The sequence below is a fragment of the Manihot esculenta genome, chromosome 17 (genome assembly GCF_001659605.2).
Source record: "Manihot esculenta cultivar AM560-2 chromosome 17, M.esculenta_v8, whole genome shotgun sequence".
Taxonomy (NCBI): domain Eukaryota; kingdom Viridiplantae; phylum Streptophyta; class Magnoliopsida; order Malpighiales; family Euphorbiaceae; genus Manihot; species Manihot esculenta.
The window spans coordinates 995,898-1,012,569 of record NC_035177.2 but is presented as its reverse complement, the minus strand read 5'-3'; positions in this window follow the sequence as shown (position 1 = coordinate 1,012,569).

The window sequence follows — 16,672 nt, the reverse complement described above, 5'->3', positions numbered from 1 at the left end:
CAAACAAGACTTTCGGAGGCCAAAAGCACTCCCGAAGCCTTTCCACGTTCGGCGGCCGAACTTCACTTTCGGCGGCCGAACCTGGCAAACGCCTCCTTGGTCTTTTCTCTTCAAAACTCAATTTTCTTTCAATTAAAACCCTTAAAATCATTATAAAAACATTTAGAAAATACATTTTACCCTTCTAGAGAGATCCAACACCCTAGATTCTGCCGGAGGGCAGGAATTCCGATGCCGGATTCTAGCCGGGTATTACAGTTAAAGCTGGAGTAATCCGATGTACCGCCATCGGATACCCTGGACCCTGTGGAAAGGGTGGATATTAGGGTGGATAACCAAACCCCGAGGCCTGAGCGCCTCCCTGAGACTCCCCTTTACCCTCCTCAGACATGCTCACATCCAGATTTCAATCCCTTCTCTGATCCTTTTCCATAGCTTCCCTCACATCTGAAGACCTCCCTCCTTGATCTGTTCCCCTTCTGCTAGCATCAAAAGACCTTCTAGGGTCCCTTGATACTCTCTCTCTACTTGATCTGCATGACATTGCCCTTGGCAATGCAGGGGGACGGGCATCCATGCCCTCATTCTCTGGTGGTACTCCAGTCAATCGTGCAGATCGACGAGTGCCTCGCATTCTATTTTCTGAAACACAGCATACAACATACAACATTAGCATCATATGGTTCATGTGGAAACATATGAACCCGCATCACATACATAGCATATCATTAATGCACATGCGTAAAATCATGGCATTTCACATCATCATTTAGACAGGACTCTATATCCTATCCTAGTGGACATGATTTTTTTCCTATTATGCTTGCCCTTCTATAACCTCTATGAGCCCGACACTATCTAGGTCTGACCATATGAACTTAGGGCTCTAATACCACTCTGTAACGACCCGAAAATCGGACCGCTATCGGCGCTAGAATCCAGATCGACTTAAGGTCGCCGGGACCCGTAGCAAGCCTAACATACATCTTGTTGACAGGAGCAATTGTCGAAGCCGGTCAAAAATAACCTTCTTGGTTACCTACAATTTAGAACTGCAGATAGTGGTGAAGGATCGTATCCACAGAGAATTGATTACCTATTTATATATCTCCATCAAGACCAATAGAACTAATTGAAAACACAATAAAAAGCAAGTAATCACAAATAGAACAAAAGTAAAATGCATGGAAAGTAAAAAGGGGGGTTTTGAGATGATTTGACTAACCACTATTGAAAGCAAATAAAACAACAAGTAATTAAAATAAAATAAGAAATCAATATGAGAAAAGTCTAGTTGAAGATATGGATCCACTTTGGTTGTTTGGGTTGATCATTGAAACATGGTTATCTTGATTGACTCAATAGGTTAGTTATGGGGGTAGAAGACGCTTCTCACCACCATGTCTTTCCTTATGAACAAACTGATTAGGGAACGTCCTCTAACCAATTACTAATCAACAAATTGCCAAGGAACGTCCTTGGGCCAAAGGCATCAAAACAATTGTCAATTGCATGAAGAACAAGAAAGATCCAAACCCTAACTACTCAAATGCATGAGATGGTGTTAGATCATGCAATTCCTTGGGTTTTTACACCAAGTGTTCTATATATAGAATATTTCCAGCAATTACGGACTAACAAATATCCTAATCCAACAATCAATTAACTTTGCAATTAAGAGTCAAGTGGCCAATTTGATCAAAACAACAAAGCAATCTTAGAATTAAGCATCAATTGCATGAATATTGAATAAAATCAAAGACAAAAGTTTCTGTTCAGATCTCACAACCTATTAAACAACCTTAGTTTCAACCAATCCTCAACTAGAAAGAAGGGTTTCAGCCACTCATGGCTGAACCAAAATAGAAAATAGGTGAAAAGAAGAAAGAAGATGAAGAACTAGGTGAAGAGAGAGCCTTGGGGAGGCTTGCCGAATTTTTGGAGAAGAGGTGGAACCAAATCTGTCTTCTTGTCTTCTTGAGGCCTTTAAATAGGTCTTGAGGGGCTGCCTAGGGTTTCATGGAAGTCCAGGAGACTTTTAGAGGCTGTCCAAAGTGTCCTTGGTGTTGCATGTGCCTTGTTTGTGCATGTATGAAGGCAAAAACGAGTTGCATGTGATGGAAGGCAAGTGGGGGCACTTTGGTCTTTTCAATTGCTGCCCTAGGTCTTCAAGATGTTGCCTTAAGAGTTATGAGGCTGCCCATGCACTAATAAGGAAGGTGGAGACTCCTTTTGAATTTTGAATGTGCATGGCACTAAGTAGGAAGCATGTGATCTTTGGATTTTCTTTCCTTAATAAAGGGGATCTTGAAATCCAATAATTGACTGTGAATATTGAAGATTTGGATCTCAATATATTTCCCTTATTTGGCTCCTCAAATATGGCAACTTGGGATATGGCTTCTTGAACAAGGAAAGAGTGCAATAGAGCGCATTTTTGGCTGCCTAAGTTGAGTTTCGGAGGCTGGACTTTCGTCTATGTTCTGAAGGTTCGGCGGCCGAAAGTAGAGATTCGGCGGCCGAAAGTAGTGGACTTTCATCTCTGGACGGATGGTTCGGCGGCCGAAAGTGCTGCCGAAGGTGGTCGACTTTCGTCTCTGGAGTCCTCCTTCGGCCGCCGAAGGTTGCCGCCGAAGGTGACTGATTCTTGGCTTCCGAAAGTTGCCTCCGAAGGTTGCTTCTCTAGTTTTGGCTTCTTTTGGTATTTTTAAGAGCATTTTCTCCAAATTATTTCTTCATACCTAATACTTGCAAAACATGATTAAAACCACAAAATTAGGTAGAATAGGTGCAAATAAACATCCATAAGATCATGAAAATATGGGCTAAAATATGCTCTATCAAATACCCCCACACTTAAGCTTTTGCTTGTCCTCAAGCAAATAAACATAGTCAAATAAGCTTTCTTCCTCTAGATCCTTATTTCCACTTAAGCTCATACTCAAGACACCTATTTTGAAGCATTGCAGTGAAGAATATATGCATGAAGATTACTTACCCCCTTTCCTTGTTTCCCTTTGCTTACCATGGCTAGGATTTGTTTTCCTCAAGAGAGACATGCACATTAATTTGTTAAGACTTTTTCTAGCTTTTGGATTGACTTGCCCGTACCTTGAAGTACTTTATTCAGGCTTTTGCACTTTAGATCTTGCTTGGAAAGGTCACCAACCTATTTTTGATGTGAAGGTTTGTATTTTTCAGTTGGTCACCTACCCAAGTGGCTACTTGCCTTGTTCATAGTCTTTTGACCATTGAAACAATTTTCAATTTGTGCTTTTGAGGTCTTTGCCTTTGCTGAATTTTCTTTCTCTCAATGATTTGGGCAAATCAACACCAATTGCTAAATCAAGTCACATTAAGTTCATTCACACAACTTTAATTTATTCTCAATCAATTGAGGGTCATCAATATATTTTTCACCATAGCAAACTCAAAGATTCAATTCAAAAGGCAATTCTCAAACATGAATACAACTCACTGTAATTGATTCAACATAAGTTTAAAGAGTTATCACATCAATGGGGTCATGGAAAGAAAGACTCATTCAACATAGTTCATAAGTTTGAGTAGAGCAAAACAAAAAGAAGAAGAAGGTTGTGGTTGTGTGTGTTTTATTGAAAGCATAAACAAATTAAAATTTAACTGTGGCTAATTAACTTTAAAACTGAAAGGAAAAAGAAAAATTTTTACATCTGAAAGCATGAGAAATCGTAGAAGAAGAGAATAGAAGAGAAGAAAGAGGAGTGAAGAGAGAGATATGCGCCCCCACACTTAAATCATGCATTGTCCTCAATGTAAAAGAAAAGAGAAGAGGAGAGGGGAAGAAAAGAGAAGAGAACAAAAGGAACTAAGTACTTCCCTGGGGTGTGGTATGCATGGCATGATCCTCTAGGCAGAAGGATGTTGTAGTGGAATTTCTTCCACCACTTGTACTGCTAACCCTTCAAAGTATGGTTTCAGACGATGTCCATTCACCTTGAAGATTTTCCCAGCTTCTATGCTTCGGATGTCCACAGCTCCATGTGGGTATACATGTTCTACAATGAATGGTCCAATCCACCTAGACCGTAGCTTTCCTGGGAACAGTTTCAGACGAGAGTCAAAGAGTAAGACTTTATCACCAACCTCAAATTGTTTTCTTGAAAGATGATTGTCATGGGAGGCTTTGGTCTTTGTTTTGTAGTTCCAAGAGTTCTCATATGCATCTCGTCTTATTTCCTCAAGCTCTTGCAGTTGTAACGTGCGATGGTGTCCGGCTTCTTTGAGGTCCATGTTGCAATTCTTTACAGCCCAATATGCCTTGTGCTCAAGCTCAACTGGGAGGTGACAAGCTTTCCTATAAACAAGTCTATAAAGAGACATACCTATGGGAGTCTTGTAGGCTGTTCTATAGGCCCATAAGGCATCCTCTAATCTTAAGCTCTAATCCTTTCGGTTGGGAGAAACTGTCTTTTATTTCTCTATTGGACACTTCAGCTTGTCCATGTAACGACCCGAAAATCGGACCGCTACCGGCGCTAGGATCCAGATGGTTTACATAAACATCATAAAAATCTCTAAGATCATGTATAAAAGGGATACAACAATCTATGGTCAAGCACACCTCTAATCATCCATAAACATCGTTACATAACTATACTGTACTTTTACATTACAATTTGATCATGTCCATTACTAGCTATTACATAAACATGACTTCTTTACTCTATCCGGACTCCTGCTATAACCTGTGCCTGCAAACCTGGGGGGGGGTAAAGGGAGAGGGGTGAGCTAAAAGCCCAGTGAGTAGAACTATAAAACATATTAACAAATGTTATGTTACCCATTGGGGGCACTGATGAGATTCCACAGAGGGATCAATGTTATGTTAATGTTTATGCAGGTTGAGTTTGGTTAATGTATATGGAAAGAAAAGTTTAAATTTTTATGCATGTTGTTGATCATGTATGGGATTATACAGGTTTACAGGTTTCATGCCAGGCTTGCTACGGGTCCCGGCGGCCTTAAGCCGATCTGGATCCTAGCGCCGGTAGCGGTCCGATTTTCGGGTCGTTACAGTCCATTTGTCTGAGGGTGGTAGGCTGTGGATGTTCTATGGATCACATTGTGTTTTCTGAGAAGGCTTTCCACTACCCTATTGCAAAAATGGGTCCCTCTATCACTGATGATTGCTTTTGGTACTCCATGTCTGGCAAAGATGTTGGTCTTCACAAAGTCTACCACTGCCTTAGCATCGTCAGTCTTAGTTGCTCTAGCTTCCACCCATTTGGACACATAATCCACTGCAAGGATGATATAAGTGTATCCAAAGGATGGTGGGCATGGTCCCATGAAGTCTATGCCCCAGACATCAAACACCTCACAGACCATGATGGGGTTCTGTGGCATTTGATTTCTTTTGCTCAGATTTCCAGTCTGTTGACACCTAGCACATGTCCTGCAAAATAGAAAAGCATCTCGAAACATGGTGGGCCAAAATAGGCCACTTTCAAGTATCTTGTGAGTAGTTTTTCTTGGACCAAAGTGTCCTCCACAACTATATGAATGACAAAAAGTAAGTACAGAGGTTATTTCATGATCAGGAATTCATCTCCTTATCATTTGGTCAGCACAATGTTTCCACAAATATGGTTCATCCCAAACATAGTATTTGGCATACTTTTTTATTTTATCTTTAGTGTGCCTAGGCATGTCAGAGGGCAAGTTACCTGTGGCCAAGTAGTTTACCATGTCTGCGTACCATGGTTCATCAGTTTGAGCAAGGAAGATTTGTGCAAGTAGGTCTTCCTTGGATTCTTCAGATTCAGGAGAGTGTTGCAAAGGAGGTTCGGAGGAGCTTGCTTGTGATGGAGCCTGCTGGGCGAGGTTCGGCGGCCAAAAAGGTTCTGAGTTCGGCGGCCGAATTTCTTCAGTTTGCAGATTGAGCTGTGGTGATGGATTCGGCTTCCGCAAGTCAGTGGGGTTCGGCGGCCGAAAGATGTTCGGCGACCGAAGAATATCTTCTTTCTGCACAATGTTTTTCTGAAGTGGTGCAGTAGAAGGCTGTGTCTGAAGGGCAGTGGGGTTCGGCGGCCGAAGGTAGGCTATGTTCGGCGGCCGACTGTCTTCTGTCTGTGCTATCTCAACTTGCTGAATGCTGCAGATTGTTTCTTTGAGTTTCTGGGTTTCAATCCTGCAAAGATCATCATCTAGAACAGAATCTTGATTTTCATTAAACACATCTTGGCTTAAACAATCAATAATATCAAGACCATAAACAGGGGACATATCATGTGGATATTTCATGGCATCATAGACATTGTACTTAATGACTTCCCCTTCAAATTCCATGGTAAGAGTACCATCATGCACATCAATTTTAGTTCTAGCAGTACTCAAGAAAGGATGTCCCAGAAGAATGTCAGAACTAGTATTGCAACTATCTTCCTTAGTATCAATCACATAAAAATCAGCAGGAAAGACAAGTTCATCTACTTGGACTAAGACATCTTCTAAAACACCTATGGGATATACCACAGATCTATCAGCTAATTGTATAACAACTCTTGTTTCTTTTAGTGCACATGCGTTGAGAGATTTATAGATGGAGAGAGGCATGACATTAATAGATGCACCAAGATCACACATGGCTTTCTTGATACCAACATTCCCAATTTTGCAAGAGATAGCAAACATACCTTTGTCCTTGCATTTGGTAGGGAGTTCTCTTTTAATGACAGCAGTAACTACCTCACCTACACTTACTTTTTCTCTTTCAGCAAGCTTCCTTCTATTGATGCAAAGTTCCTTCAGTAATTTGGCATACCTAGGAATTTGCTTGACAGCATCTAGTAGTGGTATGTTGATCTCCACTTTTCTGAAAGTCTTAAGAATCTCCTTTTCCTCTTTTTCTTTTTGCGTTCTTTCAAATCTTTTTGGAAAAGGAGGTGGAATGTGAAAGCTTACCTTTGGATCAGTCTTGTGCGCATGAGGTGGTTCAAATTGAGATGGAGAGGCTTCAGGTGGCCTTGGTTCTTTTTCTTGCTCATGATTAGCATCTTGAAGCTCTTTGCCACTTCTCAAAGTAATAGCACTAACATTCTGTCTAGGGTTAGTTTCAATTTGAGAAGGGAGCTTACCTTGAGATTCAGATCTGCCGATGGATGCAGCCAGTTGGCCTATCTCTTGTCGCACGCCTTGCATGGTATTGACCATTGTTTCCATCATTGTTTGCATGATCTTCTCAAGGTTCTGATTTGGATTTGAAGGTGCTGGTTGGGCTTGGTTTCTTTGGTAACTTTGGTAATTCTGATCACTGTTGCTCTTTCCATAGCTAAAATTGGGGTGGTCTCTCCAACCTGGATTGTATGTATTGGAGTATGGATCATATCTAGGCTGGTTGTTATACCTCCCAATTGCATTGACTTGCTGATTGTCTTCTTGGAGGGTAGGACATTGATCAGTGGTGTGTCCTACATATAAGCAGATACCACATGGCCTAGGAGGCTGGGGTGCTTGAATCTATTGCACAACTTCTATAGCAATATTTTTCATAACAGATGTTAGTTCAGACATAGTGGGAAAACTTACCTCATTGGCCCTTTGTAGTTGCCTTTCTTCTCCATACTGCCTAGATGAGGCTGCAAGAGTAGATATCAACTCTTTCATCTCCCTTGGTGACTTGTCTAGGATAGATCCTCCACAGGCTACATTTATGAGTTTTCTTTCTGATGGAATCAATCCTCCATAGAAGAACTGTATGAGGGCCTTGTCTGACATATCATGTTGTGGGCAACCTGTGCATAGTCTTTCAAACCTTTCCCAATAATCATATAAGTCCTCAGTTGGTCTTTGCTTTATGCTAGTGATTTCTCTTATTATGCCAATTGATTTAGATGGTGGGAAGTATTTGTCCAAAAAGGCTTGGACCATATCATCCCAAGAAGTTATAGATCCAGGTGGCAAATAAAATAACCAATCCTTAGCATGGTCATCTAATGAAAAGGGGAAAGCTCTTAGTTTGACACGATCTTCAGAGATCCCTTGAGGTCTCATGGATGAGCAAATTATCTTAAATTCTTTTAAGTGCTTATGTGGATTTTCATTTTCTCTACCTCTAAACTTAGGAAGAATATTTATCAAACCTGTGTTGAGTTCAAAGGGAACTGTAAGAGGTGGATAGGTGATGCAAAGTGGAGCATAATCACCTATGGGAGTTGCTAACTCCCTCATGGTTCTTTCCCTTTGTGCTTGTGGCCTATTTGCTGGATTTTCTTGAATTATCTGGCCTTGGACAGCATGTCCATTATGGGCAGCAGCTGGTGCTTGAGGTTCTGCCATTGGTACGAGATTTGGTTGCTGGAGTTCAGGACTTTCGGCGGCCGAAGGTTGGGCAGAAGGTGCTTCAGGCGCAGAAACTTGCTTTCCAAGCCTTCTGAGAGTGCGTTCAATTTCTAGATCAAAGGGCAGAGTGTCCCTACTTTCAGATCTGGTCATGAAAGAAAAAATAAACAAACAAGTAAAATCAATTCCCCGGCAACGGCGCCAATTTTTGACAGGAGCGATTGTCGAAGCCGGTCAAAAATAACCTTCTTGGTTACCTACAATTTACAACTGCAGATAGTGGTGAAGGATCGTATCCACAGAGAATTGATTACCTATTTATTTATCTCAATCAAGACCAATAGAACTAATTGAAAACACAATAGAAAGCAAGTAATCACAAATAGAACAAAAGTAAAATGCAAGGAAAGTAAAAAGGGGGGTTTTGAGATGATTTGACTAACCACTATTGAAAGCAAATAAAACAGCAAGTAATTAAAATATAACAAGAAATCAATATGAGAAAAGTCTAGTTGAAGATATGGATCCACTTTTGTAACGACCCCAAAACAGACCGTCACCGGCGCTAGGATTCAGGTCGGCTTAAGGCTGCCAGAACCCGTAGCAAGCCTGCTATATCCTCTGTGTACCTGTAAATCTCATACATGATCATACTTTTTATGTGAAAATAAAACTCTTTTCTTGAACCAAGGCTTAACCTGTGCATGCACTATCACTGTACTCAGTACTATGTACTCTGTACCTTGTACTCTGTACCCTGTACCCCTGACTAGAGCTTGCTCTAGATGGGTTATCTCATACCTGTTAAGCCTGGTTTTTCACATACTCTGTAAAACATATACATATACAGATCATGTACATAACAAAAGATTTACAACACAAACCACTAAGGCAAGCACAAGTCTAACTGAATACACAACTAATACCTCTCTTTAATATTACATGTCCACTCTAAGCTATTACATAACCCTTCTCTTTTTCTGATACTCTTCTGGTCTTCCCCTGTACACTGTACACTGAATCCTGCAAAACTGGGATTAAGGGAGTGGGATGAGCTCTATAGCCCAGTGAGTAGAACAATAAAATAAGTCATTAAGATATGATCTTATGAAATGCGTCATATCACAGACAATCCACAACAAGAGTAAATCTGTCACCACATAGTCCCAGTAAACCGTGCCAGGCCGTAGACTGGGGTCCTGGTCTTCCTGTCTCATATATGTATATGTGTATATAACACATGTACTTACCATTTGCCAGTATAGACCATTTGCCTATACCCGCCAGGCCGTAGAATGGGGTCTTGGACTTTCCTATACCTGCCAGGCCGTAGAATGGGGTCCTGGACTTCCTGTCTGGAACTACTGGATCATTCAGCATTTACCCACACCAACAAATAGATATGCAATGCAACATCTTTGTGAATTCTAATGCAATCAACCTATTGCATAACCATGATGCATGAAAGATGCTAAAAGCAGTTAATGTCTCAAATTAAAACGAGTAATAAGTTTAGTTCCACTCACCTCTGGCTGTCTGGACTAACTCTGCAGGTTCAGTAAACTCTGGAGCAGTACTCACTGCTGCTCTCTCTGGTTCCTCTGGTCTGTGTAAGCACAGAAAGACTCAATTGAGGGACCAAACTATCTTAAAAATAACTCTATTAAACTCCCCAAGAATCCCCTTAATCTCACGCTAAAACTCATGCAAAGCATGCAAAAGAAAAGCTGAACAGGACACTTTCGGCGGCAGGTTCGGCGGCCGAAAGTCCTCTCCAGAGACGAAACTCATGCTCCTTCGGCGGCCGAATCTCAATCTTCGGCGGCCGAACCCTTTCGGGGGCAAGTTTCGGGGGCTGAAAGGCTCTCCAGAGACGAAAGTCTCTAACCTTCGGCGGCACCTTCGGCGGCCGAATCCCCAAAACAGAGCCGAACTTCAAAACTCTCGGGGGCAAGCTGTGGCAGCCAAAGCCACCATGCAAGAGGTTCGGCGGCCGAATGCTCCTTCGGCTGCCGAACCTGAGTTCATCAAGAACTCAGCTTCAAGCTTCATCCAGCCTCCCATCTCTTTTCATGCTCCCCAAATCATGCATTCAATTTTCTCAAACTATGCATATACTCATGTACATGCTCCAAGGGGTCCAAAACTAACTTAAAACTCCAACAAAACAATATACATATAACATAATCATGCTTACATGCATAAATCATCAAAACTATCATTTTTCACCTAAACATGCATCTTTAACCAAACCTCCATAAAACTTCTGTAAAACATTAAAACAAGTTCAAGACCTTCACTTACCTCTTGTAAACAGGAAGATGAACGATCTGAACAAAGAAAAATGGATCAACTCTTCTTCAAATTCATTAAACCTCAAAACTTGCTTTTTTAACTTCAAAACCTTCAAAACCCTTGAAAACCAGCAGAAACTCTGCATGAGCAGCTAAAAAGGTTGCAGATGAGTCATGAGAGACGTGGCCTATCCTATGGCAATGATCTGAGGCCAACATCTGTCCAAAACACTGATTCAGCTGGCTGGCCAACTCAGCTTCGGCTGCCGAATCACATGCAAAACCATGCAACATTCGGGGGTCGAACTTGAACTTCGGAAGCCGAACATTGAGCACTTTCGGCGGCCGAACTTACCTTCGGCGGCCGAACTTGGCTTTTCTGCCTTGGTTCATTTTAACTCAAAACTTAGTTCCATTTAACTTTAAAACATGAAAACATTCAACATTTCTTTAGAAAAATATAAATCCTACCCTTCTAGAGGATTCCGACACCCCAGATTCCACCGGACAACAGGAATTCCGGTGCCGTACTCTAGCCGGGTATTACAACTTTGGTTGTTTGGGTTGATCATTGAAACATGATTATCTTGATTGACTCAATAGGTTGGTTAGGGGGGTGGAAGACGCTTCTCACCACCATGTCTTTCCTTATGAACAAACTGATTAGGGAACGTCCTCTAACCAATTAATAATCAACAAATTGCCAAGGAACGTCCTTGGGCCAAAGGCATCAAAACAATTGCCAATTGTATGAAGAACAACAAAGATCCAAACCCTAACTACTCAAACGCATGAGATGGTGTTAGATCATGCAATTCCTTAGGTTTTTACACCAAGTGTTCTATGGACAGAATATTTCCAGCAATTACGGACTAACAAATATCCTAATCCAACAATCAATTAACTTTGCAATTAAGAGTTAAGTGGCCAATTTGATCAAAACAACAAAGCAATCTTAGAATTAAGCATCAATTGCATGAATATTGAATAAAATCAAAGACAAAAGTTTCTGTTCAGATCTCACAACCTATTAAACAACCTTAGTTTCAACCAATCCTCAACTAGAAAGAAGGGTTTCAGCCACTCATGGCTGAACCAAAATAGAAAATAGGTGAAAAGAAGAAAGAAGATGAAGAACTAGGTGAAGAGAGAGCCTTGGGGAGGCTTGCCGATTTTTTGGAGAAGAGGTGGAACCAAATCTGTCTTTTTGTCTTCTTGAGGCCTTTAAATAGGTCTTGAGAGGCTGCCTAGGGTTTCATGGAAGTCCAGGAGACTTTTAGAGGCTGTCCAAAGTGTCCTTGGTGTTGCATGTGCCTTGTTTGTGCATGTATGAAGGCAAAAACGAGTTGCATGTGATGGAAGGCAAGTGGGGGCACTTTGGTCTTTTCAATTTCTGCCCTAGGTCTTCAAGATGTTGCCTTAAGAGTTATCTGGCTGCCCATGCACTAATAAGGAAGGTGGAGACTCCTTTTGAATTTTGAATGTGCATGGCACTAAGTAGGAAGCATGTGATCTTTGGATTTTCTTTCCTTAATAAGGGGGATCTTGAAATCCAATAATTGAATGTGAATATTGAAGATTTGGATCTCAAGATATTTCCCTTATTTGGCTCCTCAAATATGTCAACTTGGGATATGGCTTCTTGAACAAGGAAAGAGTACAATAGAGCGCATTTTCGGCTGCCTAAGTTGAGTTTTGGAGGCTGGACTTTCGTCTATGTTCTGAAGGTTCGGCGGCCAAAAGTAGAGATTCGGCGGCCGAAAGTAGTGGACTTTCGTCTCTGGAAGCATGGTTCGGCGGCAGAAAGTGCTGCCAAAGTAATACCCGGCTAGACTCCGGTATCGGAATTCCTACCGTCCGGTGGAATCTCGGATGTCGGAGACCTCTAGAAGGGTAGAATCATGTTTTATAAAAAAATGTTTTAACATGTTTTATGATTTTAAGTACGAAATTAAATGAGTTTTTGCATGAAAAGTCTTTGGAGGGAAACCCAGGTTCGGCCGCCGAAAGTCAGGTTCGGCCGCCGAACTTGCATGCGTTTTGGAGGCACGTTAGGCCCCCGAAAGCATGAGCGAGGGAAGTCCAGGTTCGGCCGCCGAAACTCAAGTTCGGCCGCCGAACATTGCATGCATGCGGAAGCGCTTTTGGCCCCCGAACGTGGCCTGGCCAGCCACCTATTTAAGGGACCCTTAGCCGAAATGGGCGAGGTTTCTCCCATTTTCGGCCACAGCAAGCTTCCAACCTTCCCTTTGCAAATCTTGTGTTCTTTCTCCAAATCTCTTCCATTTTTCTTGAGTTTTAAACTCACATTACAAGTTTTGAGCATTTAAACCAAGTTTTGGAGCTTTGGAAACCCAGGAGCTCATTTTCTTGGATCTCCAAGTTTAGGTCGTCTCTCTCTCGATCTTCAAGAGGTAAGAGCCGATCTTAAGCTCCTTATGTGTTTTAAATAAGTTTTATGCTAGATCTATGGGTTAGAATGCATGTTTAGGTTATGGTTATGTTTTTGGAGTTTATGGGTATAAATGTATGTTTATGGACAATGTATGTTGATTGTGTGTGTTTGAAGTGTTGTAGATGGGGTATTTGATGTTTTGAGGCCCCTAGGAACTTGTATGCATGTTTTGGTTGAGATTTATGCATGATTTGAGGTTTTGGGAGGCAAAGGGTTCATGTGAACCAAGTTTCTGCCCTTCTGGCAGAAACCAGGTTCGGCCGCCGAAGGGAGTTTCGGCCGCCGAACCCCCTTGTGGAGGCAGCATTCGGCTGCCGAAGCTTGCCCCCGAAAGAAGACTTTCGGATCTGTCTGGGACTTTCGGCCGCCGAAGGTGCCGCCGAAAGTGCCTGACTTTCGGCTCTGGAGGGACTTTCGGCCGCCGAACCTGCCGCCGAAAGTGCCCTGTTAAGCCATTTCTTGCATGTTTTTATGTGATGTTTTCATGATGTTTTAGGGGGGTTTTTGGGGAGTATCTTAGAGTTATGTTCTAGTATGTTTGGTCCCTCATTTGAGTCCACCTGTGTAGGTTCGGACCCGAGGAACCGAGGACTCCAGCAGTGAGATCAGCTGCTTCGGTGTTGTCAGAGTCAGCCAGAGGTGAGTGGGACTAACTTAATCTTTTAAATTAAATGTTTTATCATGTATCATGCATCATGATTATGCAATAGGATGATTGCATTAGTTTTCACGAATATGCCGCATTGCATCGATTGTTGTTGATGTGGGTGAATGTCGGATGACCCAATTAGTCCAAGACAGGAAGACCAGGCCCCATGCTAAAGGCCTGGCACAGAGTAAGAAAGACCAGGCCCCATTCTACAGGCCTGGCACAGAGTAAGGAAAGACCAGGATCCCATCCTATGGTCTAGCACGGTTATGGGACTCGAAGACCAGGAGCCCAGAGGAGGCCCTGGGGAAATGGTAAGTAAAGTATGTTCTGACAGGAAAGACCAGGACCCCATTCTACAGGCCTGGCACAGAGTTAACTTGGACTAATTGGTGACAAGTTCACCCAACCCTTATGTGAATTGTCTGTGTTATGATGCATTTCATTAAAGCATAGCGTTAATATGTTTTATAGTTCTACTCACTGGGCTTTTAGCTCACCCCTCTCCCTTTACCCCCAGGCTTGCAGGTACAGGATATAGCAGGAGTCCGGTTAGAGTAAAGAAGTCATGTTTATGTAATAGCTAGTAATGGACATGATCAAATTGTAATGTAAAAGTACAGTATAGTTATGTAACGATGTTTATGGATGATTAGAGGTGTGCTTGACCATAGAATGTTGTATCCCTTTTATACATGATCTTAGAGATTTTTATGATGTTTATGTAAACCAGCTCAACAAATGTTATGTTACCCATTGGGGGCACTGATGAGATCCCACAGAGGGATCAATGTTATGTTAATGTTATGCAGGTTGAGTTTGGTTAATGTATATGGAAAGAAAAGTTTAAATTTTTATGCATGTTGTTGATCATGTATGGGATTATACAGGTTTACAGGTTTCATGTCAGGCTTGCTACGGGTCCCGGCGGCCTTAAGCCGATCTGGATCCTAGCGCCGGTAGCGGTCCAATTTTCGGGTCGTTACAGAATGGTATCAGAGCCCTAAGTTCATATGGTCGGACCTAGAGTGTCGGGCTCATAGATGTTATAGAAGGTCAAGCACAATAGGAAAGATCATGTCCACTAGGATAGGATGTGGAGTCCTGTCTTGCATGATGATGTGAAATGCCATGATAATATGCATGTGCATTAATGATATGCTATGATATGTAATGTATGTGATGCGGGTTCATGTGTGCCCACATGAACCATATGATGCTAATGTTTGTGCTATGTGTACTGTTTTTCAGAAAACAGGATGCGGGGAACTCGTCGATCAGCAAGATTGACTAGAGTGCCACCTGAGGATGAGGGCATGAGCGCCCGTCCTCCAGCATTGCCTAGGGCAATGTCTAGTAGGTCTGATAGAGAAAGAGCAGTGAGAGACCCTAGAAGGTATCTGGATCTGGGTAGGAGCAGGTCAGTACGAGGAACAGTTCAGGGAGGAGTGTCAGAGGACATGGGGGATGATATGGATGTAGAGCAGAGAAGGGATGGCAGTTTGGGAGTCAGTATGTCAGAAGAAGGTATGGGAGAGTCCCAAGGAGGCACCCAGGCCTCGGGATTTGTTCAACCACCCCACTACCCACATTTCTCACAACACCCCGGGTATTCGATGGGAGGCACATCGGATTACCCTAGCTTCAGCCCTTATCCCACACAGATGCCATACCCACCATACTACCCACCATACTCACAGTACCCAATGTATCCACCCCCACCATACTATCAAAATCCAGCAAACCCTACCACAGAAAATGTTGCACCTCCTCCATCATCAGCAGAAACCCCAGTTCCAGAAACTCAACCACCTAGGCCTAGCTCATCTGGTAGGAGCAAGGTCAAGATGACTGAATATATGAAGTTGGGTGCTCCCCAGTTTGAGTCAGGTGATGACCCATTTGTGTACCTTGAGAGGGTCAAGGCTATTACAGAGGAGTTAGGGGCAGATGACAGTAGAGCCATTCAGATGGCTGGGTTCACACTCAAGTGCAAGAAGGCACGAGAATGGTTCAAGAATTATGTGAATCCGAGAGTGGACAGCATGTCTTGGGAAGAGTTTGCAAACAAGTTTGCAGGATGGGCTTTTCCCGATAGTTCAAGGGAGCTGAAAATGATAGAATTCGAACAGTTGAGGCAGACAGATGAAATGAGTGTAGAGGAGTACACCGACAGATTTTTGGAGTTGTTGCCTTTTGCTAGGCAGAGTTTGGATACAGATTCGAAGAAGTCAAGGAGGTATGTCATGAAGCTTCATTCCAGGTATTCCTCCTTGATCCAGTCAGTGGACAGGGAGAGTTTCCATGCCATAGTAGATATGGCCAGGAAAATGGAGGCCAGTGCCATCATTCAGGGGACAGTTAAGCAGACCGTGGCACAAGCTTCTGGTTCTAAAACTCCGGGTGGGGGAAGGTTAGATCCCTCTACCTTGAGTGCAGCAGCTTCAGGCAGTAAAAGATGGGGTAAACCCAAGGGTAAGAAGAACAAGTTCTGGAGTAAAGTCAAGTCCAGTCTGGGATTTGGGAGTGGCTCAAGCTCTGGTGCGGACATTCCAAGTTGTGCAAGGTGTGGTAGGCCACACAAGGGAGTATGTCGGTTTGGGATGAACGCCTGCTTCAGATGTGGTCAGGAGGGGCATATAGCTCGAGATTGTCCAAGAGCGGCCCCGATGGCTCAGTCCCAGCAGACAGCTTCAGGCAGTGTAGCGCAGCCAGCAGCTCCAGCCATGACGCAGGCCATTGGCAGAGGCAGAGGGAGAGGAGTAGCCTCTTCTTCAGCGGGTTTCAGAGGTGAAGGTCCATCAGCCCCAGCACGGATCTTCACAATGACACAGCAGGAGGCAGACGCATCCAACACCGTGGTGGCAGGTAATCTCGTCATTGGTTGTTCGGATGTTTATGCATTGATGGACCCTGGTGCATCTCATTCTTTTATTGCTCCGAGAGCCGTAG